Here is a 23,017-nt window from a genome sequence, read left to right as displayed (position 1 = left end):
TGCAATGTTTTAGTTAATCAAAGGTATCTGTTTTGTGAGCTGATAAGCTGTATTCAGGTTTAGGTTAGTTATAAACATAAGAACTGTTTTGCTACTGGGGGAAAAATGAAGCCAACTACTACTGCAAATAAACTCACTTTGGATAGTGTTTATCATGCCAATTTGTGAAAACATCAAAAAGATTTAAAAATGAATAGCTAACTTCATCTGCAAGGACCTATGTCTTTATAATGTGGTTGAAAATGAGGGATCTGATCACATGGTTAAAACTATGAAACTACAGTACGTAACTCTACTTCTTCACATTGCTTCTTCACAAACAAAGCTGTGTCAAACCTGTACAAAGAAGTAAAAGTGCAAGTCGAGGAGGCCCTGAAAACAGCTGAAAGAGTTGCATTTACTTACAGGTATGATGGTTTGTCATTGAGGGCTAGGGAGTCATATATCACAATAACAGCACACTACATCAAGCACAGGTGGAAAATAGAATCTAATTTCCTGCAAGCCAGAATAATGAGTCATGCTTCCCATGTTGTCGACATGCTGGAGAGGGTCACAGAAGAGTGGAATATTGCAGAAAAAAATCCTGGCAATACTGTCTGACAGTGCTGCCAATATAGCTTTTGCATGCCAGCTAGCCAACTACCAACATGTCTGTCATTTTGCACAAACTAAATCTAGCGTTACCAGTGCACCCTGAAACTGGTTGCTCTTGCTTGGCTTCCTGGAAGAGTGAGGTGGATTGAAACATTTTTGTTTTCCCAGCACACAAGCTGAGAACTGATGTTTCAGTTTGCTGAACCAGTGTGAACAATTTTCAGCTTTTGTTAAACACATTTTATTATACATTTTAGTTTCACCATGTAGAAATCACAGAACTTTTGTATAAATAGTCCCCCCATTTTGTGGCATCATAGTGTTTGGGACAAATGGCGTCACAGGTATTTCTGAATAGTCAGGTGTGATCAATTTCTTCCTTAGTGCAGGAATAAGATTTCAGCTTTTTGTTGGCCTTTGCAGTCTGTTATAGGTGTTTTCAACACGAGGCCCAGAGTTGTGCAAATGAATGTCAAGGAAGCCATTATGTGCCTGAGAAATTGAAAAAAAAGAAAAAAAAAAAGTGAGAGACATAGGCCAACCCTGAGGCTACCCAAAATCAATTCAGAACATCATTAAGAAGAAAGAGGTCAAAAATCATAAAGAGCTTGGTAAGCCAAGCTTCTATAGTTGATGACTGAAGAACCACAATGAAGAAAAACCCCAAAGAGCTGGTCGGTGTGGATATGTCAGTGACTACAGAAATACAGAGCCGACAATGCATGATGTAAACCACTAGTTTGCTGCCAAAATAGGATGACCAGGTTACAAAAGCTAAGAAGCACCTAAAAGTGCCTGCAGAGTTCTGGGAAAAGGTCTTGTGGATAAATGAGACTAAGATTCACTTGCCAATGGGAACAGCCCAAGATCCAAAGTACACCCCTCATCTGTGAAACATGGTGGTGGGGCGTGTTATGGTTTGGGCTTGTATGGCTGCTATAGATACTGGCTCACTTGTCTTCAACTGCTGATAGCAACAGCAGATGAATTCTGAAGTGTACAGGAGCAGCTTATCTGCAAAGGTTGAATCAAATGCCTCCAAATTCATTGTATTTACTGTAGAGGTCTTCCTTGGTGTACCAGGCTCTTTGTGATTTCTGAGCTCACCAGTGCTCTTTCCCCTTAATTATTATTATTCCAAACAGTTGGTTTGGTTGGCCTAAGGTTTGGCCTATGTCTCTGATTGTATTTTTCTTATTTGTCAGCCTCATAATGGCTTCCTTGACTTTCAATGGCACAACTCTAATCCAATAATGCCAATAGCAGACTCCAAAGCCAATCAAAAGGCTAGAATCAAAACTAATACTGAAAGCTCTTTGGGGCATAGGAGCATGATTGTATTGTACATTTAAAATTTACAGATTTGCTCCCCATTTTGTTTCAGGGAATAATAATAATAAATATAGCTGCAAGCAGCAATGAAGGAGCCAAGCACTACAGGGGCACCAGGTAGACAAGTAATCAGAACAACCCCTGAACAAGACACCAGTCCATCACAGGGTGAACAGACACATTGACACGCACTCTTACACTTACAGCTATGGGCAATATAGCATGTCCAATTGACATTACCTGAATGTTTTTGGACTGTGGTAGAAAACCAGAATACCCAGAGGAAACCCACATGAACACAGGGACAAGTACAAACTGAACGCGGACGCCCCCCAACTTGAAACTTCCATATTGTTAGGCAGTAGTGCTACCCATTTGCACCACTGTACTGCCCCCCACTACATATATGTCAAGCTTAAACATAAGCAGTGCCATAAAATTCAGTGTGCCGTCTTGGAGCATTGCAATAAGAAGTGCCAACACTGTTGGAAGAGTGCAATTTTTGGGTATTTGAAAAAACCGTGGGAATAATGGCAGAGAACATACCATAACATATGACCCCTCATTTTTCAACACCTTTTTTTGGTAAAAGACTTTTTGAAGATCAAATCATAATTTTTTAAGAAATTAATTTCATTTGACTTGAATTTAACAAAACACACTGAATAAAATAAGGTATGCTGATATATTTTCTACATGTTTTAAATGAAATTGTCACATTTAAAAGAAAATAAAATGCAATCACGTTTTCAAAACAAACTAAAAATAAAAAAAAACTAGTCTACTGGGATTTCTAATACCATTGAACCATCTCCTTGTGAAAAGCAACCATTTTACAGATAAATGGCACCATCTGCTGTTGTTAATGTATAATGACATTAAAAAGTCTAGTCCCCCACTTTTCAGACGCAATTTCTGAAAAAAAAAAAGAATGCCGTCTTATATTCAGGCCAATACGGTAAGTCCAAGTGCTTCTTCAACACTATTTAGTGTATTCGTTGTGGCAGTAGGTCAAAAGGTGCAGGAGATGTGCCCATTTTAAGTGCTACAAACTGATCGTTTATAGTTTTGCTTAAAATTCAAAATGGCAGATAATCTAAGCAACATGGAAGTTATGGGTCCTTGGGGCAAATTTGTTCCTTATGTGTGCAAAATTTCATGATTCTGCAGTTTCAATCGGTTGCTATAGCGCCCCCCCTTTGGCTAAGCGATGTGAAATTAGTTTCATGGCCTGTTGGCATAATCCTCTACCATTCAGTTTTGTAGAAACCGACCAGTCGGTTATAGGGGCTGCCATAGACTTCAATGCAGAAAGCATTTGAAGCATTTTTCAAAAAAGTCTAATTTTCAGAAGATCTAATGGGCAGAGCTTATGGGTCCTTATGGGAAACGTGTTACGCTTGACGAGTTTCACATATGTCCAAAATTTCATGACTGTAGCTCAAATGGGGCAGGAGATATGTTTGTTCAAAGTTATCTAAAAACCACACCTATTAGCTCATGATAGCGCCACCTATGGCCAATCGGCTTCATATTTACACCCTGTGCATTTGGAGTGCCCCTATAGCAATGTGCCAAGTTTCAAAAAAATTGGCATAGTGGTTATGCCTAAACCGGAAATGAGCTCTCTAGTGCCACCATTTTGTTTGATCGGGCCAACAATGGAGGGTTAGCCTCCACTTATGTGTGCTGATATGCCTAAAAAGTTTTGTGGTGTTAGGTCAAACTGAATTTATACACCTTTATCTTAAAAGTCACGCCCTCCACAATATTCATTAGCTCATAGTGGCTATATCGTTTGCCCTAGCAATTCTGTGAATAACTTTTGGTCAGAACCGTCTGTAGATGATACATACCAAATTTGGTGGTGATAGGATCAACAATCTAGGACTAGTTTGCAAAAATAGGTTTTTTGAAAAATTCAAAATGGCAGAAAATCCAATATAGCGGACTTTAACGGCAATGGGTGCATCGAAATGACCCAAGGATTCAGGGGGGAAAAACATCACAACCCTAGGACAAACGGTTCAAAAGTTATAAGCAAAAATGTACCTTGAAATTTGCCCTGTTGATGGCGCTACAGAGACGGATGGATTGACCCCAAATTTGATGCCTGGATACATTTATCCTTTATCAATTTGCCAAATTTCCTCAAAATCCACCAAGGGGTTCTATGGGCTGCCATAGACTCCCATGGCTGAAAGTATAATAATAATACTAACAATTACAATAGGTGCCCAGCACCTTTAGTGCTTGGCCCCTAATAATAATAATAATAATAATAATAATAATAATAATAAAAGAACAAAAACAATAATGCTGCTTAATATAACCGCAAGCAGTAATTAATGGGGTTCAAGCAGTTTGTGGAAATGAAAAACTTTTAAGCTGTAAGCTGTCTCTTTAAACAGTCTGGAAGATTCCAGAAATTGATGTAATGACTTTTTTGAAGCTTTTTATTGGCCAATTGTCATAATTAGGAGTTAACTGGGACTTAATTGGCACCTGTGGCTGTGTGGGCCTACCTTTAGAGCCACTGCCTTTTTGCACTTGATACCATGGGAAAATCCAAGCAACTCAACCAAGATCTCAGAAAAAAAAGTCACAAGTCCGGTTTCTCCTTAGGAGCTATTTCCAAACAACTGAAGGTACCACGAACATCTGTACAAACAATTTTATGCAAATATAAACATCTTGGGACCACACAGACACTGCGTTGTTCAGGAAGGAGGCACAAATTAACTCCCAGGGCTGAACACACTTTGGTCTGAAAAGTTCAACTGGACCCCAAGATAACAACAAACGAACAGGTGAAAGAGTTGGAAGCATCAGGTACCACAGTATCTACATCCACTATTAAGAGAATCCTACATTGCCATGGCCTGAAAGGCTGTCGCGCAAGGAAGAAGCCTCTACTCCAAGACCGGCATTTAAAGCCCGAATGAATTTTGCTGGTGATCACCAGGATGAAGGCCTTTTGGAGGAGTGTTCTCTGGTCTGAACTGATCCCATCCCAACTGTGAAGCATGGAGGTGGCAGCAGCATGGCGTGGGGGTGTTTGGCTGGAAAAGGGACTGGTGCACTTCAGAAAATAGATGATATCATGAGGTAGGAGGATTATCTAGAAATACTGTAGCAACACCTCAAGACATCAGCTAGAAAGTTAAAACTTAGTTGTAACTGGGTCTTCCAGCAGGACAATGATCCTAATCATATTTCCAAAGTTGTAACAAAATGTCTTAAAGCAACAAAGTGAAAGTATTGGAGTGGTCTCAAAGCCCTGACCTGAATCCCATAGAAAATTTGTGGACTGAACTGAAAAAGCATGTCTGAGCAAGGATGCCCTCAAACCTGACTGAGTTACACCAGTTCTGTCAGAAGGAATGGGGAAAAAAAGTATTGTAAGAAGCTTGTGGAAGGCTAAACCGAAGCGTTTGATTCAAGTTAAGCAATTAAAAGGCAATGCCACCAAATACTAACAAAGTGTATGTAAACTTTTGACCCACTGAAAATATGATATAGTACATAAAAGCTGAAATAAATCTGTCTCTTATTATTTTGAAACAACCTCTTATGGAAATAAAGTCGATACCCTAATTGACTTAACACGGGAAATGTATGGTAACATGAAATGTGAGCTGTGAAAAATTGAGTTTGAATGTCTTTAGCCTATTTAGCCTGTACATTTTTGGCCTCAACTTTATTGTTCATACTTTTTACAATGTATGGAATATATCTCTTGTATATTTTCCAATCTATTGATAAGATATTTTTTGGAATTTCCTTAGATTTTCTTGCTTAGACCTTTTCAACATGTTATCTTGGCTCAAAAGTTCCAGAACTTCTCAATTTTGTTCATATGAAATGCTGATGTCCATCCATCCTTCCATCCATCACCCATACTCACTTATTCTTGGTCAAGGTCACACACACCATTCACTCACACATTCATACCTATGGGCAATTTAGATGAACCTAAGATGCATGTCTTTGGACTGTGGGATGAAACTGGAGTACCCAAAGGAAACCCATGCAGACCCGGGGAGGACATGCAAACTCCACATAGAAAGACCCAGGCTGGGATTCAAACCCAGAACAGTGCTACCCACTGTACCACCATACCGACCCGCTGATGTATTAATTTTGGTTTATTGTAAATTAAATGGACTGCAGCATTCGGAATGAGCTGGGGGGACTGTGGCACATGCAGGGCAAGGAGAGAGTTTCAGCAGTCTAGTTGGGGCAGCACAAGGGCCTGAATTAATGAGCCAGGCACTTGTGTAGTAAGGAAAAGATTTTGTGGATGTTGTAAAGAAGAAACCACACCCTCATGCTCTAAATAAGCCACACCCTACCATTCACAGTAAACCATATTCTCTTGGTATTAATAAACTATAGCATGCCTTCAATTGTAAATTAAGCACATCTCATGTTCTAAATAAATCACACCATCCTGTTCTAAATAAACCAGGCTTATGGCTTCTGTGTTTTGTATAAATATGCTTTGCAACCTTATTTCTTTAATGAAAAAAGCACAAGATTGGCAGCAGTATCTGGCAGCCTTGCTAAAGCCCTGAAGAATGCATACATACCCCATCTGCCCATTATTACACACAAGTAGCTGGATAATACTTATTTTGCCTTTATTTTTATTCATAGTATCATAACATGACAGTGATTGATTGTTTAACTGTTTTGTGAAATAAAAGCTGTAATGTTTTGGTGGAGATTCATCCCATCCCACACCCAGTAGTCAGAGCATAATGCAGCATAAGTTTAGTGGTTATTAATAAAAACTGGTCTCAGATTAATATCACTGTTTATGGCCTTCACATGACCATGCAGGTCATTGGAATTGACGCAAGCATAAATCTGTTAGCTGTTAGAACCAAGGCCAACTGAGGGGGGATTCTGCATTTCTCCCTCCCACACCAATCTCCCATGGGCAGTTACCACGGAAACTGCATACTTAACCGCTAGGATGAGGGGAATGGAAACGATAGGGGAATGTGGCACTGTGCCGATGCAGATAAGCCATAAGCAATGCAAGAGACACCTATTGTGACCGCAGTCCTCCATTTTATATTAAAATGAATTCGCATCTATACGCACGCTTGTTATCACCACATAAGGCTTTTTGCTGCAATCCCCTACAAGTGCTTTGCAAATGCAGCTAGCCTTAACAGTCTACACAAAAAATATTTTCCATAATTTGAAAGCATTTCAAAGCTACACAGCACATGCAACATACTACACATGATCAGCAGCCATAACAGATTGTTCAAAAGCTGAAAATGAACAAACCTACGTATGCAGATGTTGTTGGTTTGATTCCAAGTTGGAGCACTGCTGTTCTACCCTTGAGCAAGGCACTTAGCTTGAATTGCTTCAGTAACCAGTCCAGCTGTATAAATGGATTGTACAGTATATGTATATAAACATTTAATCTATGTCACTCTGAATAAGCGTGTGTGCAAAATGATATAATGTAATATAATGTAAGCAACCATGCCAAAATAACATGTATATATACACACACATATATATATATATACATCCTCAGATATCTGGAGAAGAGTACATATTATTACCTCCAAATGTATGATTTTTTTCGCCCTTTTGCTAAAGTACAAGAATGCTCATGAAATATAAACACCATATTGCGGCTATGAAATGAAAGCCACTGAGAAACATTTATATTTATACTTCGCAAAAATGTATACAAAATCTCAGATTGTGCTTATGATGATACTGCATGACTGCCTTTCAAGTACTCAGTCTGATTGGTGCTGCTTGTTTGCCAGAAGCTTATTTACGGTGGAACAACAAATTGCCAGTGTGTGAGTGGTCACCACAGAGCCAGATACGATATATTTTTTTCCAAATGCGAGTGTGAGAAGATGGGGGAGAAGGCGCATCCCATGCGGATATTCATGGAGAGAGTGACAGCCAGACAGAGAGAACAGAATAGGAGATGAAAGCCTAAAGAACATACCCGATGATGAAGAAAAGGATGAGATGAAGAGAGAGACAGGAGGAGTGGAGAGGCAGTATGAGGTTTTCTGGGAAGTAGCAGTGAGAACCATGTGTTTGCAGCTTTAAATATAGCAGTGTGATGCTGGAGGACTGTTCACACACCACCTGGGTCCTATGCGTTCACCAGTCTATGCTTGTATGTGTGTGAATCTGTGTGTTTCTATGCATGAGTGAATTTCTGTGCATGTGTGCACCTTTGTGCTGTGCCCATGCACATTGGTATGCAAGTTGTTTTTAGGCACAGGCAAACTAGGTGGTTGTCTAGAGCGACAGCACCTGGGAGTGGTGGCAACGAGGATGGAGAAGAAAAATATTTAGATCAATTTATCTGACGCCCATCTGCTTTTTATGTCCCTCAAAGTGGAGTCCAATGCACCCATTTCATTTATAAATGAACCAATGTTCGCAATATACTGCACACCTCACAGTTTTGCTCAAATTGACCTATTTTTTGGAAGGTAAAATACCATAGAGCTGAATGCATATTTTCAGTATTGCTTAGAGTAGATTCACTTGCAGAAAACTGAAGTACATTTAGCTACCTAGTTACAGTTCAGCCCAAATAACATAATTCACCATGACAATGACCTAATTTAACCAACTAGCCTTCATCTCATTATTAAATGTGTTTATTAAAATATTTTATTTATTTTATCACCATTCTTATAGCAAGTGCATATATATATACAGTGAGCTCCATAATGTTAGGGACAAAGACATTTTTTTTCTTTAGCTCTGTACTGCAAAATTTTTGAATTTTTTAATGAAGCAATTCACATGTGGTTAAAATGCACATTTTCAGCTTAAATTTTTTTTTTTTTTTAAATGCATTGTGGTTTCCCTATGTAGATATTAGAGCACTTTTTTATGGAGCTCACTATATACCTAGAACTCTTCATATCACTCCGCAGAAAGTGCCACAGCTATCAATTTGACCATCGTCACTTTAACTTGAGAAAACCAATAAATCTGCCATCATACACACTTGTGTTGCCTAGTAAACCTAATCGGTATCACAGTTGTTACTGTATGACTTATGCTAGAGTCTCAATTAGATGTCGAGGAGGAAATGAATGTTGATGACACTGACAGTGTTGGGAGAGTGACAGTGGGACTCTTCCTGCTGTCAACACAGTGGTTCTGTGTACAGCTGTTCTGTCAGGAGAGATTCTGCAATGCAATGATTTGTAAAGTAGGAGCTATCCTGTGTTTGTGTGTTTGAAAGTATTTCTCAGAGTTTCCAGAAGTGTTCCTTTTCCCAGGGCTTAGAGTGAGCTCTGATTCCCCTGGATGGTGTTATCAGCAGGCTCTGCACTCAGCAGTAGTACTGGGATTTTCTATGAATTTCCTGCAGGACTTGAAGAAGTAGCTTCTTATTATTCATGCCAATCAGGTATAGCCATGTCACAAATTGTAATTGTTAGTCATTGAGTCATTGAGTTCATTTTTGAAGTGACAGTGTGAGCTTATGGAAGGATGCTATGTGCTTTGAACATTGTTGAGCATAGTTTATCAGCATGCTCTTCCACTTAAAATATGAGAGAACTATAAGCTTTAACAGAGGTAAAATTGTTTAGTACAAAATAAAGAGCACAGAGGCCAAACGTTTACATACACCTAAGCTAAAGACATTCAAACTCAATTTTTCACAACTCCACACATTTCAAGTTACCATACATGTCCTGTGTTAAGTCAGTTATGGTATCTACTTTATTTCCAAAAGAGGTCATTTCAAAATAATAGCTAAGAGACAGATTTATTTATTGTGGAGGTCCACAATTTTTTTTTCTGAGGTCTTGACTGAGTTGCTTGGATTCTCCCATGGTATCAAGGGTCAAAAGGCCACAGGTGCCAATTAACTCAAATTAAATTCCTAATTATGACAACTGGCCAATCAGAAGCTTCTAAAAAGTCAAAAATCTTCCAGACTGTTTAAAGAGATAGTCAACTTGGTGTATGTAAACCTTTTACCTACTGGAATTCTGATATAGTGATTTAAAGCTGAAATAAATCTGTCTCTAATCGATTGTTTTTGTGAAAAAACTGAGTTTGAATATCTTCAGCCTAGGTGTATGTAAACTTTTGGCCTCAACCCCTTACATTTTAAAGTTTCTATGAGTCTTAGGAACTCATATGTGGTCATCTGTGACTTCCATGCCAACAAGCTATTTTTGAAGGCTTGTCAGAAGAAAGCCAATACTGTCAAAAACCACAAATATAAGCACCTGAAATTTGCTGAATTTCATTTAACTTTGATTAGAACCTGGTTCTGTGGTCAGATGATTGAACACTAGGGCTTTTTGGTCAAAAATAAGGGTAATTTTGTCGTGAAAAAGGAATGTTCTTGCAGATAAGAACATAATACCGACTGAAATATACAGGTGGATTAGTGATATTGTGGAGCTGTTTTGCTACCAAAGGCCTTGGGAAACATGGCATCATGGAATCAAGTACCAGGAGATTTTAGACCAAAATCTGGCTGCCTCTGCCAGATGGCTGAAACTGGGTTATGGTTGGATTTTTAGTAGGACGATGTTTGAGCATTCCTCTAAATCCACAAAATGGTATTCTTCTAAATCCATAAAAATGGACCACAGAATCAAGCTCTTGCAATGGCCATTCCGGTCCTCTGACTGACACTCCCTTGAAAACCTGTGGGGTAAGCTGAAGAGGATAGTCCACAAGTGAAGAACACAGACTCTGAAGTATCTGCTGAGATTCTGCATGGAAGAATGGTCTCAGATCTCATGCTATGTGTTCTCCCACCTCAACAAACATTATAGGAGAAGACTGTCATCTTGGCAAAGGGAGGGTGCACAAAGTATTAATACAAGGGTGTCAATAATTGCAACACAAGTTTGTTTTTTTCTTATGAACAGTGGCATCATAAGTATTTATTATATTGCTGAGCATAGAAAATGTTAATAAAAAATAATTTTATCCAGCATTGTATATTAATTGGGACCGATTTATTCATGTTTATTAATAACTGGCTCATTGTGCCATTTTGGAGCTCTTACCAATGAATGCTGAACGTAGCAGACAGGTGATCACACAAGACTTTTTGATGGGATAGAGAGAGAGAGAGAGAGAGAGAGGGAGAGAGAGAGAGAGAGCAGGGCACTCACTGCTCGCACAGATCAGTGCTGTCTTTTCAGCTCCCCTGTGCATGCATTGATTGCTGTATGTGAGTGATAAGACAGACAATTTTTTGTTAATGACTAACATTAATAATTCATTTAAATACTATTGTAGTAATATGATTAATAAAGAAGTTGTTGGGTTTCTTTAGTTAGCAATATTATATATACAGGGTTTTTTTCCCCAGAAAGCCGCTACAAATAAAATGCAGCGAAGTGAAACTCAGCCAAGGGAAGGTGAGGCCCTGTTCCAGTCTGAAAATATGCTTGCTTCTTCATGCTCACTTTGCCCTTGATTGGAGGAGGGAATGCTCAAAGTGACCCAGATGTAAGATGGCCACCACAAACAATGGTATTCCAATCCAAAATAAGCATCCATACTCCCTCAATCCCTCGTTATTCCTTCCTCCAACAAAGTCAACAAAATACATCCCTCCAAGTGGTGTTATTGCCCAGAATGCATCGCGCTGCTCCCTTCATTCTTCTGATTTCTGTTTTAATTGACACTATCTTTTTTTCTCGGTAGAATGTCGGACACTTACAAGTGTAAGAACTGTAACTATAAATGTTAACCTTGGTTTGTCAATATGAAATATGTGAAAGCTATGTTATTTTTTTGGGGAGAATATCATTTTTGCAGGTATGCCCCATACCTATTCAGTTCCCGAGAGTTTGGCACTTTTCAGGGTTTCCTACAGAAATAACCACATAAGCAACATACACCAAATCCTAGGCTTGTCTTGGTGTTTGGTATAACCTGGCAGCATTGGCTATGGTGCACACACCTACACAGATGGACAGGTGACAAATCAATGAAAAAACCTGAATAAATGAGTGGAGAAATATAACAAATGCAGATACTTCCATACAGGTATACTGCATGATACAATTAAGCTATTAACATCCTATCATGGTCTGCGGCAAGGATAACAATGCTGAGCAGGACCAGTTGACCTCGATTTTGAATAAAGAGGAAAAGACCTAAGAGACGTTTAAAGCAGGTTCATTATTGGATGGCAGGAGCTTCAGTCACAAAGACAACTCAAATGGCTAGTGTTTCAATAGGAACAGTGACTAAAATGTCATCTGAATTTAGATCTATGGGCCAGAGGGGATAACTAATAAAGCTGAACATGAATGAACATTAAGGGCCATATTTTCGAAGGATTTGTGAGGCTTCAATGTGACAAATAGCATGTATCCACATTTACTAAGGTGCCACACTAGAGGTTTGCACTGGAAAAACAAGAGAGAATTTGTGTGTTTTGATTAAAGCATATGTATTTTAGGGTGTTCTGATGTTAAGCCGCAAAAATATGGGAGGAGAGAAAGGAAATGTATGCATATGACCTGCTAAAGGTGATTTATTATGGCTGGGGGCTGTTGCAGGAAAGGTAATTGCATCTGTTTTTTTAAGTTACTGTCTTTCCAGCACAAAATCAGCGTGGCCATTTGTAAGAGGAGACATTGTCAGAATGTTAGAGTAGGGGAGAGTTGGCGTATATGTAACAGTTTTCAGATTTAGCTCTTTTATTCATTAAATGTTTAGGCTACTGTGAAATGTTACTTCAAACAGCTTTGATATATCAGTAGTCATTAGCCGTTTCAGTTACATTTATAACTTAATTGAGTCGGATACAATTAAAACCAAGGTCCGATGTTACATTCATATCACCTACTCGGTATGAGTGTATCAGAGGTGGGGGATAACTGTACCAGTAAATGAAAATGCCCAATAATTATCCTAATTCACCTTTTTCTGGCATATTCTAACAGTATTCAAGAAAACACAATTCCATTGGTAACGTAAGAGCAGCCACATCCTAAGATTATGAAGCATGGGGCTTTATTCACGAAAAAGGTGCATAAACATTGACGCACAAAAGCAATTTCGTAACTTACCATGAAGTGAGTTGTGCTAACGTCCAAACAGATGAGGAAAGCTGGTTTTGTTTGTTTCACCCAAGTAAGATTTTACAAAGCAAAAAACCATACGGACCTGTCATATTATAAATGCCTGTGACCAGAGAGCTGTTGCTTTTCCATTTATCACAGCATCCAGAAGATGAGGCTATGTCAATACAGCAAAATTAGCTGAATATATTTAACATTAACACTGAACTAACTTAAAAAGTTAAATTAATTTCAGTGAATTTATTTAATAAATATTGGGGGCGACATAGCTCAGGAGGTAAGAGTGGTTGTCTGGCAGTTGGAGGGTTGTCGGTTCGATCCCCACCCTGGGCATGTCGAAGTATCCCTGAGCAAGACACCTAACCTCTAACTGCTCTGGTGAATGAGAGGCATCAATTGTAAAGCGCTTTGGATAAATACCATCCCAATCCTGCGAGAATACACTTTGAAAACCATACTAACATTTCAAGGATAGGTAACTTTTTAAAATGATGCATTATTTGATTTATTGCAAATAGAAATAAAGCCTCATACCAAAAATGACTGTTTTTTGTTTTACTTAGCTCGCTAAAAAACAGATTTTTTTTTTTTTTAGAAAAATTTCCCACAAAGGTCATCATGTTGCTCTCTTCCTTTGGGAGGCGGTAGATGACTGAATTGCACATGTACAAACATGCAGTGGCTACGACAGCTGCATTACATTTATGGCGACTCTTCCACTGTTTGCAAAAGGAGAGAATCTTCAAAAATCTTTTTAAAACACGACTCCATCTTTAGAAACGGTTGCCAGTTAAAGAAGCTGAGAGACGATGATTCTGGAGGTGGTTGGCTATTGCAGTGGGTCCCAACCTCAGTCCTGGAGTACCCCTGTGTATGCTGGTTTTCGTTCCAACCACAAATGCAATTCCAGAATTATAACAAGTTGTAAATTTTTCTTAATTAGGTGCTCTTTGTGTTCAGAGGGATTATTTACCCTCTTCAACCACATTGTCAGAAATAGCTAAGCTTTCCATGCAGAATAAAATTCCCATGTTCACGCTGTGCTTATTGTGCTACATTGCAAACAATTACATTAAAAGGTAAATTATTTTTAATGGATCAAATTAAAGACTGAAGGGAGTCAATAGGCTTCTAATTGGTCAAAGTGTGGACACCTGGCCACTAAAACTAACCATCTGGAAGATAACAAAGTGTTCAAAGACAAAGCGAATGATAATGAGCCAAACCTGCATTGTGTCAATACATTTCAGGAAATTAAACGTGATGCTACATGTTCAGGGGTCTATTGATTAATCTCAGTCTTTCAATTGGTCCAAAAAGTTTGTTACCTCTTCTATGTAATTGTTTGCAATAAAGTACAATAAGCACAATATGAACATGGTAACTTTATTGTTTATGGCAATTTGTGACATGATGCGGCATAAGTGGGTTAATAATCCCTCTAAACATGAAAAGCACCTAATTAAGGAAAATGAACAACTTGTTAAAATTCTGGTATTGCAATTGTGGTTGAAACGAAAACCAGCATACACAGGGGTACTCCAGGACTGAGGTTGGGAACCACTGGGCTATTGGGTACGGAATTAAACAACTTGAAACAACTTGCTTTCCTGCAATGCGTAAGACACACCTTAAATTCCAGCAATGTGTTTAAATGAACTCACTGCAACTGTGCTCATTTACATAACCAGTCTTAATAAATACCCTGCTCAATTGAAAATGTGCGATGATGCAGAATTTTGTGGCACTGACTGTAATTTGCAGTATACTCAGTAAATATGGCCTAATGGCGTCCTCACTAATGTTGCATCTACAATTTTCTGGGCAAGTGAAATAATGTAATGTAAACTCTTTTTTCAAGCTTTGACTTTCATATAGGCTAGCACTGCTAACTGCTGTTAGGCCATAATGATCAGCGCTATGTATGGATGAAAAAGGGTGAGGCTTTTAATCCGAAGAACACCATCCCAACTGTGAAGCATGAGGGTGGCAGCATCATGTTGTGGGGGTGTTATTTAGAAATACTGAAGCAACACCTCAAGACATCAGCTAGAAAGTTAAAACTTGGTCACAACTGGGTCTTCCAGCAAGACAATTATTCTAAGAATACCTCCAAAATTGTAACAAAATGGCTTAAAGACAACAAAGTGAAAGTATTGGAGTGGCCATCACAAAGCCCTGACCTGAATCCCATAGGGTATTTGTAGACTGAGCTGAAAAAGCATGTCTGAGCAAGGAGGCCCACAAACCTGACTGAGTTACACCAGTTCTGTCAGGAGGAATGAGCAGAAATTCCAGCAAAGTATTGTGAGAAGCTTGTGGAAGGCTACCCCAAGCATTTGATTCAAGTTAAGCAATTAAAAGGCAATTCCACCAAATACTAACAAAGTGTATGTAAACCTTTGACCTACTGAAAATCTGACATAGTACATAAAAGCTGGAATAAATCTCTCAGCTATTATTTTGAAATGACCTCTTATGGAAATAAAGTAGATACTCTAATTGACTTAACACAGGAAATGTATGGTAACATGAAATGTGTGAAGTTGTGAAAAATTGAGTTTGAATTTTTTTAGCCTAGGTGTACGTAAACTTCTGGCCTCAACTGTAGCTTTTATCACAAAATTTGCTTGAACAGATCAAACCTGAAAAGGCTATGGGGAGACTGGCCTGAAGGCTCTGATGCCAACAATAATAGGAGGAACTTGGTGGGTGGTACATTTCCTGTGAGCACTTAACCACTTCCTGAGAGGCTACACGACCTGTGCACCACCTAGAGCAGGTATAGTTGGCACTAGGCAGATAGTTATGGTAGGTCACTTATGACAATTCAAATGATGATAGTGTGAGTGTTGTATTTTAAGTGTTTACCCAGAGGAAAAATCTTTTGCTCAGGATAGTCTTTCCTTTAACTCTTGGGAAAGTAGTAAGATCTCAATTGTACATCTTTTTGAGAACACTTCAATCTGAATTGTTGCTCCTAGAACCCCCTTAGAAGAAAAGATGAGATAATGAGAGGATGAATTTGAGACTTCAGTAAGATGAATGAATATTGAATTGAGATGCAGTTGTTTTTCATGAGGTCACTATGAGAAAACTGAGACATATTCGAGAAGAATCATGAGATCCTAGGAGTCATAGCTGAGTTTTCTTTGAGCTCTTTCTCTGATCTCATGGTCCCATGTTCAGGAGACCTAAATTAGACTTATTTAAGATCATTTAGAGATCTCTTGTTTTGATCAGAGTAAGACATAAATGAGATTATATGTGGTTGTTTCTCCTGAGTTGAATTTGAGAAGTAGGAGAAAAAGCCTTTGGTCTCACCTTAGTATTAAAAATGGCTCATTTGTGTCTACGAGAAATGAAAGAAACAACTATGAGATCTCTTATTGGATTTTGCTTTCTTATGGGTATTGTTATGACACTTTCCCTTTCTGTTGTCTAGCTCCTCCCAAATTTGTGCAGACCAGCGGAGAGAGAAGATTGGATAATTGGAGGCACCTGTGATGCAGTCTACGTAATTGGCTTGGTGCTAAGTCTCATCGTCTCTTTCTCCCAGATTTCCTCCCTCATGTCAGACCTTTTGGCTGTGGGTCTTGGCATGGGCCTGGTACATTTCCTACTACAATTCTTGTATCATACCCCTTGTAAATAAACGTACTTTTATCGGCAATCTAACATCGTTGTCATCATCATATATGTTGTGGGTTTTGAAAGCCACAATCTGTAACATAATTATAATCTTTTTTAAATAAAACTTTTTATTTCACACTAATGACATGTATTTCATTCGTGTCAGACAGTGTCATCAGAAGCAGATGGGAATACAGTGCAGAAGGCAAAGGCCTGAGCATTCCTCCGTATTTATGAAGGATGGAGCAGTCATCAAATTCTTCATGACATGCTGATTCAGCTCAGCAGTCTGTCCTTGACCCTGCAAAGGTTCTCTGTGACTGTGGCTGTGGTCCATTCCTGCATGTCCGCCACTCAGGCTGTAATACTCAAGTACAAATCTTGGTACAAATACCTAATAGATTGTATTAATCATGAAGTATGCATGTTTAATATGAACAATTTAAACATTATGTGATCATAAAATTCAGTCACTTAAATTGTTTTGTTCTCTCTTTTTTTTAATAATGTGTAGACCAGGGCCTATGCTGAAGACAGTATTGGGACAAACCACTATAAAGGTCTCACTCTAAAACCATGTGATTACTGCTACCTGAATCCGTCCTCATAGACCTGCTGTCAAAGATTGTGTATAACTGGTTCGGAGACGTGAGCCATGGCATCCTGCATGCCATGCGAATAATGTGCTTCCAATACTAGCTAGATGCAGAGAGAAATGCTGGGAATTAGTGTTTTGTTGGTTTTGTATACAGAATGCCCTGGCCATACACAACATTACAATTTACTCAGCTTATCTAATTTTCATCTAATACATCTGCTATCTTCTGTTGTAGACTCTGATATGGAGGAACTCATCATACACTTCAAACCCGTACTCCTGGCATCTGGGGTGAATGTGGAACACATCCTGGACCATCAGTCAACTCAAGGTCTGCACAGCATCACTAAAAAGTCGACGGCTTAGTCAGGAGTGCTCTGACATCCTCCACCTGGTCAACGTCATCTCGTGCATCCCTGCTTCAACCACTGATTGTGAGCAGGGATTCAGCACCATGAAACAAGTGAAGACTGGCAGTCATGCCAGAAGAGCCAGAACCTGCTGACTGACTTTGGAAAATTACTAGACATGGTGACTGGTGAGCCAAAAAGTTAATGACAAGCCCTGCTTGCAACAATGACAAAAACCACCATTTGGAACACAGTTATATGCTTATTAGGTCAGGCCCAGTGCTGTACTGGTAAAAAAAAAAGGTGGGCCTGCTCACACTGCACAGCCTTGGTTGGTGGCATCATGAATTGGCCACCATTTTGTGTTATATTTACTCATCTATTCCGTTACCACTTGGCTGATTCTTATGAAACTTAATATATTGCTTGAGGATGGCACCCAATAACGCAACACCAAATTTGGTGGCACTCTAATAGTTGGTTGAAATTGCAATTATAAACAGTCATAACTCCTGTTGGGTTTTACCTAGAGACTTGAAAATAATGTCAGTAGATATCACTCCTCACAAAGAACAAATTTGCCTCAAGGAAACATATGACTACTATACAGTGCTTTCGGAAAGTATTCAGACCCCTTCACTTTTTATATTATAATTTTTTTAAATAAAATTTATTAAATTCATTTTTATTCTCATCAATCTATACATAATACCCCATGATGACACAACAAAAACAGCTTAATAAATTTTAGCAAATTTATTAAACATAAAAAACTGAAATACCACATTTACATATGTATTCAGACCCTTTACTCAGTACTTTGAGGCACCTTTGGCAGCGATTACAGCCTTGAGTCTTCTTGGGTATGCCGCTACAAGCCTGGCACATCTGTATTTGGGGTATTTCTCCCATTCTTCTCTGCAGATCTGCTCAAGCTCTGTCAGGTTGGATGGGGAGCGTTGCTGCACAGCTATTTTCAGGTCTCTCAAAAAATGTTCGATCAGGTTCAAGTCCGGGCTCTGGTTGAGCCACTCAAGGACATTCACAGACTTGTCCCAAAGCCACTCCTGCATTTTCTTGGCTGTGTGCTTAAGGTCGTTGTCCTGTTGGAAGGTAAACCTTCGCCCCAGTCTAAGGTTCTGAGAGCTCTGGCAGAGGTTTTCATCAAGGATCTCTCTTTAATTTGCTCCGTTCATCTTTCCCTCGATCCTGACTAGTCTCCCGGAGCCTGTCACTGAAAAACATCCCCACAGAATGATGCTGCCACCACCATGCTTCATCGTAGGGATGGTATTGACCAGGTGATGAGCGGTGCCTGGTTTCCTCCAGACGCTTGGCATTGTGGCCAAAGAGTTCAATCTTGGTTTCATCAGACCAGAGAATCTTGTTTCTCATGGTCTGAGAGTCCTTTAGATGCCTTTTGGCAAACTCCAAGCAGGCTCTCATGTGCCTTTTACTAAGGAGTGGCTTCCGTCTGGCCACTCTACCATAAACGCCTGATTGGTAGAGTGCTGCAGAGATGGTTGTCCTTCTGGAAGGTTCTGCAATTTCCACAGAGGAATGCTGGAGCTCTGTCAGAGTGGCCAATGGGTTCTTGGTCACCTCCCAGACTAAGGCCCTTCTCCCCAGGTTGCTCAGTTTGGCCAGGTGGCCAGCTCTAGGAAGAGGTGGTTCCAAACTTCTTCCATTTTAGAATGATGCAGACTACAGTGTTCTTCAGGACCTTCAATGCTGCAGAAAGTTTTTTGTACTCTTCCCCAGATCTGTACCTCAACACAATCCTGTCTCTGAGGACAATTCCTTGAACTTCATGGCTTGTCAACTGTGGGACCTTATATAGACAGGTGTGTACCTTTCCAAATAATGTCCAATCAATTGAATTTACCACAGGTGGGCTCCAATCAAGTTTTAGAAACATCTCAAGTATGGAGGCACATGAGCTCAATTTTGAGTGTCATAGCAGGGTCTGAATATTTATGTAAATGTGATATTTCAGTTTTTTATTTTTAATAAATTTGCTAAGATTTCAAAACAAAAAAAGGCTTTGTCATTATGGGGTATTGTGTGTAGATTAATGAGCATACAAATGAATTCAATCAATTTTAGAATGAGGCTGTAACAACAAAATGTGGAAAAAGTGAATGGATCTGAATACATTCCAAAGGTACTATATTGTATTTTCTACCATTTTGAATTTTATGAAAACACTTAAAATGCTTCTCCTGTCAATTCGTATAAAATTCCAGCCATAACTAGACCTTTTCGACTGAAGGGAAGAGAGTTTTCTCTAGCATAACTAAAATTATGGTACTACCTTAAGTGCCACTCTAAATTCCTATGCCTTGCAGCAGGCCACAAACGACCCAAGGACAATACGTTTGAAGTATATATAAGCCTATAGCCTATACGTGTGTCTATGTATGTGCATGTTCTTCTCTCTGTCTTTTTATGCCTTTCTAGAAACCCAAACTGGGGAGTTTGGGCTTTCACCTCATTCTCCCCCTTACCATCCTGAACTGGGAGGATTGGCCTTTCACCTCATTCTCCCCCCCTCCATGCTGTACTGGGAGTCCTGGCCATCCACTTCCTCCTCCCTCTGCCATCCTGCCATGCTCAGGACTCTGAAAGCAACTGATAGATCGAAGACTAAACAATTATTTCTGATTTAAAAGCCTGTTCAGACTAAGCAGCCACCAGGTCACCAGGTGCCTATGAGCCTATATCTCATAAAAAAACACGTTTTCAATGTACAGTACCAGTCAAAAGTTTGGACATACCTGACTGAATGTATGTTTCTCATGATCTTAAAGACATTTTGATCTAAAGGATTATGCTGAAATTTTCTAAATTAGTTTCTTAGGCATCAACTTCACTATTATATTTTTCTATGTATTAATGTCTTCACAAAACAAAAATTTTAATTAATTATCTGTAATGAAGAACGTTTGCCCGACCCTGATGCTGCATTCAAGACACCTCGGAACTAGCAAAAAACGAGGTGCGACTTGTGAAATAAGCAACTGAACGGTCGTAGAACTCGGAATTATAGGTTGGAAATTCGAGCATCATTTCTGTGCTCCGACTTTTCCGACTTCCAGATTAGTGACGTCACATTAAGATAAATGGCGGCATTTGTAGTTCGTGGTAAGAAAGAAAAATGGTGTATTTAGGCTTTTCATGCATTTTCATTTGGGTGTGTGATTATGTGATATGCGTTAATATCTTTTATGTTTCCCATTCATTATAGCAATATGTGAAATTTAAAAGTTACGATATCCATCAGCAACTTTTTTCGCTGGCCAGCTTAGCTAGAAAACTTATTTTGCTCAGAAATAAATGCTGCAAATGATATAACGAAACACCTGACAGTGATACCATATTTACATTTCAGTACTACTGCAGCCTAACTAGTTTCACGGTTTCACTCTATTTACTCATTTAATATATTCCTTAACAATAAAATAAAGCAGCGTTTTCTGTGGGAATCCATGTTTTCCCGAGTAAAACAGCGTGAACGCAGTTTTTCATTGTCTCAGCATATTGTTCAGAAGAAGGGAGTTGCCCTGTCGTCCGACAATGTAAACAGACTTGTCTGTTTAAGCAACTGGCTCGGTGCAAAGAAATAGAAGTATAGCCTAACTGCTGTATCCAAAGAAATGGAAGTATAGCCTAACTGCAATATCCTAGTTTGAGTCCTAATTCTGTATTATACTCCCTTTCCACTGTTTCCTGCTCACTTTATTTATTGTTTGTTTTATTTTGTATCATCCTGTTTTGATCCCACATAGTAGAAAGGGATGTTTTTGTGAGCCTTTATTTTCCCCATGTGAGGTTGGACACAATTACGTTGTGTGATTTGCTTTAGAAGTGCGAGGGATCCAGGGAATGATCTTTGAGTAACGGGAAATTTAGCTGACCAATGTACTTGTTGTACAATGTGTCTGTTGTTGGAGTGCATTGAGGTCCATCGCTTTGTGTTAATGCTTAAAAAAAAAAAACGAGATGTTTTAGTGAACCTTTATAAGCGTAAAGTTGGACACACTACATTGTGTGAGTACTCCTATTACTAAGTACTAATGTTAAATTTAGCAGGTCAATATGCCCATCTGTTGTTGCCTGTTGGGCTTGGGTTTGCCATGTTATGATTTGAGAATATTTTGTTATGCTAAATGCAGTATCTTTGAGGGTTTATGGACAATATTTGTCATTCTTTTGGGTTGTTAATTGATTTCTAATAATAAATAAAGCAAGCATATTTGTCCACTCCCATGTTGGTAAGAGTATTAAACACCTGAAAAATATCCCTTTAAGGTACATTTTGAACAGATAAAAAATGTGATTAATTTGTGATTAATCACGATTAACTATGGACAATCGTGCGATTAATTGCGATTAAATATTTTAATCGATTGACAGCCCTAAAAAAAATATGTTTTTTGAAATTCACCCCCAACAAGTAGTTTTCATTTAGAAATTCAGTGAAATTTAGACGTGGAGAATGTTGAAGCACAATGATTAAATCATCATTTTAAAGGTACACATAGTAAATGTGTGCCTTTAAGAGTTAATCTGTGAAATGTCTTTCCTCATTGATGCCTAATGTCTACCAGTTGTGTTATGACAAGGTAGGGTGGGTGTTAAATAGCCCTATTGGGTAGAAGGCCATAATTTCTGGTGGTAGTAGTCCGTAATATGACAAGAACAGCTGAACTTAGCAAAGAGAAACGACAGTCCATCATTACTTTAAGAAATTAATGACAGTCAATTTGGAAAATTACAAGACCTTTGAAAGTTTATTCAAGTGTAGTGGCAAAAACCATGAAGAGCTATGATGAAACAGGTTCTCATGAGGATCACCACAGGAAAGGCAGACCAAGAGTTACCTCTGCTGCACAGGACATGGGGGAGGAGGCATGATGGCGTGGGGGTGCTTTGCTGGTGACACTCTTGCCGATTTATTTAGAATTGAAGGCACACTTAACCAGCATGGCTACCACAGCATTCTGCAGCGATACGCCATTCCATCTGGTTTGCGCTTAGTTGGGCCGTCATTTGTTTTTCAACAGGACAATGACCCAAAACAAACCTCCAGGCTGTGTAAGAGCTATCCGACAAAGAACGAGAGTGATGGATGTATCAGCAGCCGTACCACCACGCATTCCTGGCGACTGGCTGAAGCTAAGCAAGTGTGGGCTTGGTTAGTACTTGAATGGGAGACCACCAGGGAATACTGAGTTGCAGCTGGAAGTGGTGTTGGCCAGCAGGGGGCAATCTTCCTTCTGGTCAAATAAACCCCAATGCCCCAGTGCAGTGACAGGGACACTGTGCTGTAGGAGATGCCGTCTTTCGGATGAGATGTTAAACTGAGGTCCTGACTCACTGTGGTCATTAACGATCCCATGACACTTATCGCGAAG

The 23,017-nt window shown here is 39.2% G+C and overlaps 1 protein-coding gene and 1 long non-coding RNA gene across 2 annotated transcripts in view; one reads left to right on the top strand and one right to left on the bottom strand.

Annotated features, from left to right (window-relative positions):
- LOC135263733 (gap junction delta-2 protein-like) overlaps positions 1–23,017 on the bottom strand; it is a 36,244-nt gene that overhangs the window by 6,242 nt on the left and 6,985 nt on the right. The gene's annotated exons all lie outside the window — the stretch shown is intronic.
- Positions 14,451–16,657, top strand: LOC135263735 (uncharacterized). Its single transcript, XR_010332531.1, has 3 exons — positions 14,451–14,594; positions 15,658–15,801; positions 16,465–16,657. It is a non-coding gene; the product is annotated as an uncharacterized LOC135263735 (long non-coding RNA).

The sequence above is a fragment of the Anguilla rostrata genome, chromosome 9 (genome assembly GCF_018555375.3).
Source record: "Anguilla rostrata isolate EN2019 chromosome 9, ASM1855537v3, whole genome shotgun sequence".
NCBI lineage: Eukaryota > Metazoa > Chordata > Actinopteri > Anguilliformes > Anguillidae > Anguilla > Anguilla rostrata.
The sequence above is the reverse complement of the archived record's forward strand: the minus strand, read 5'-3'. Positions and strand labels throughout refer to the sequence as shown.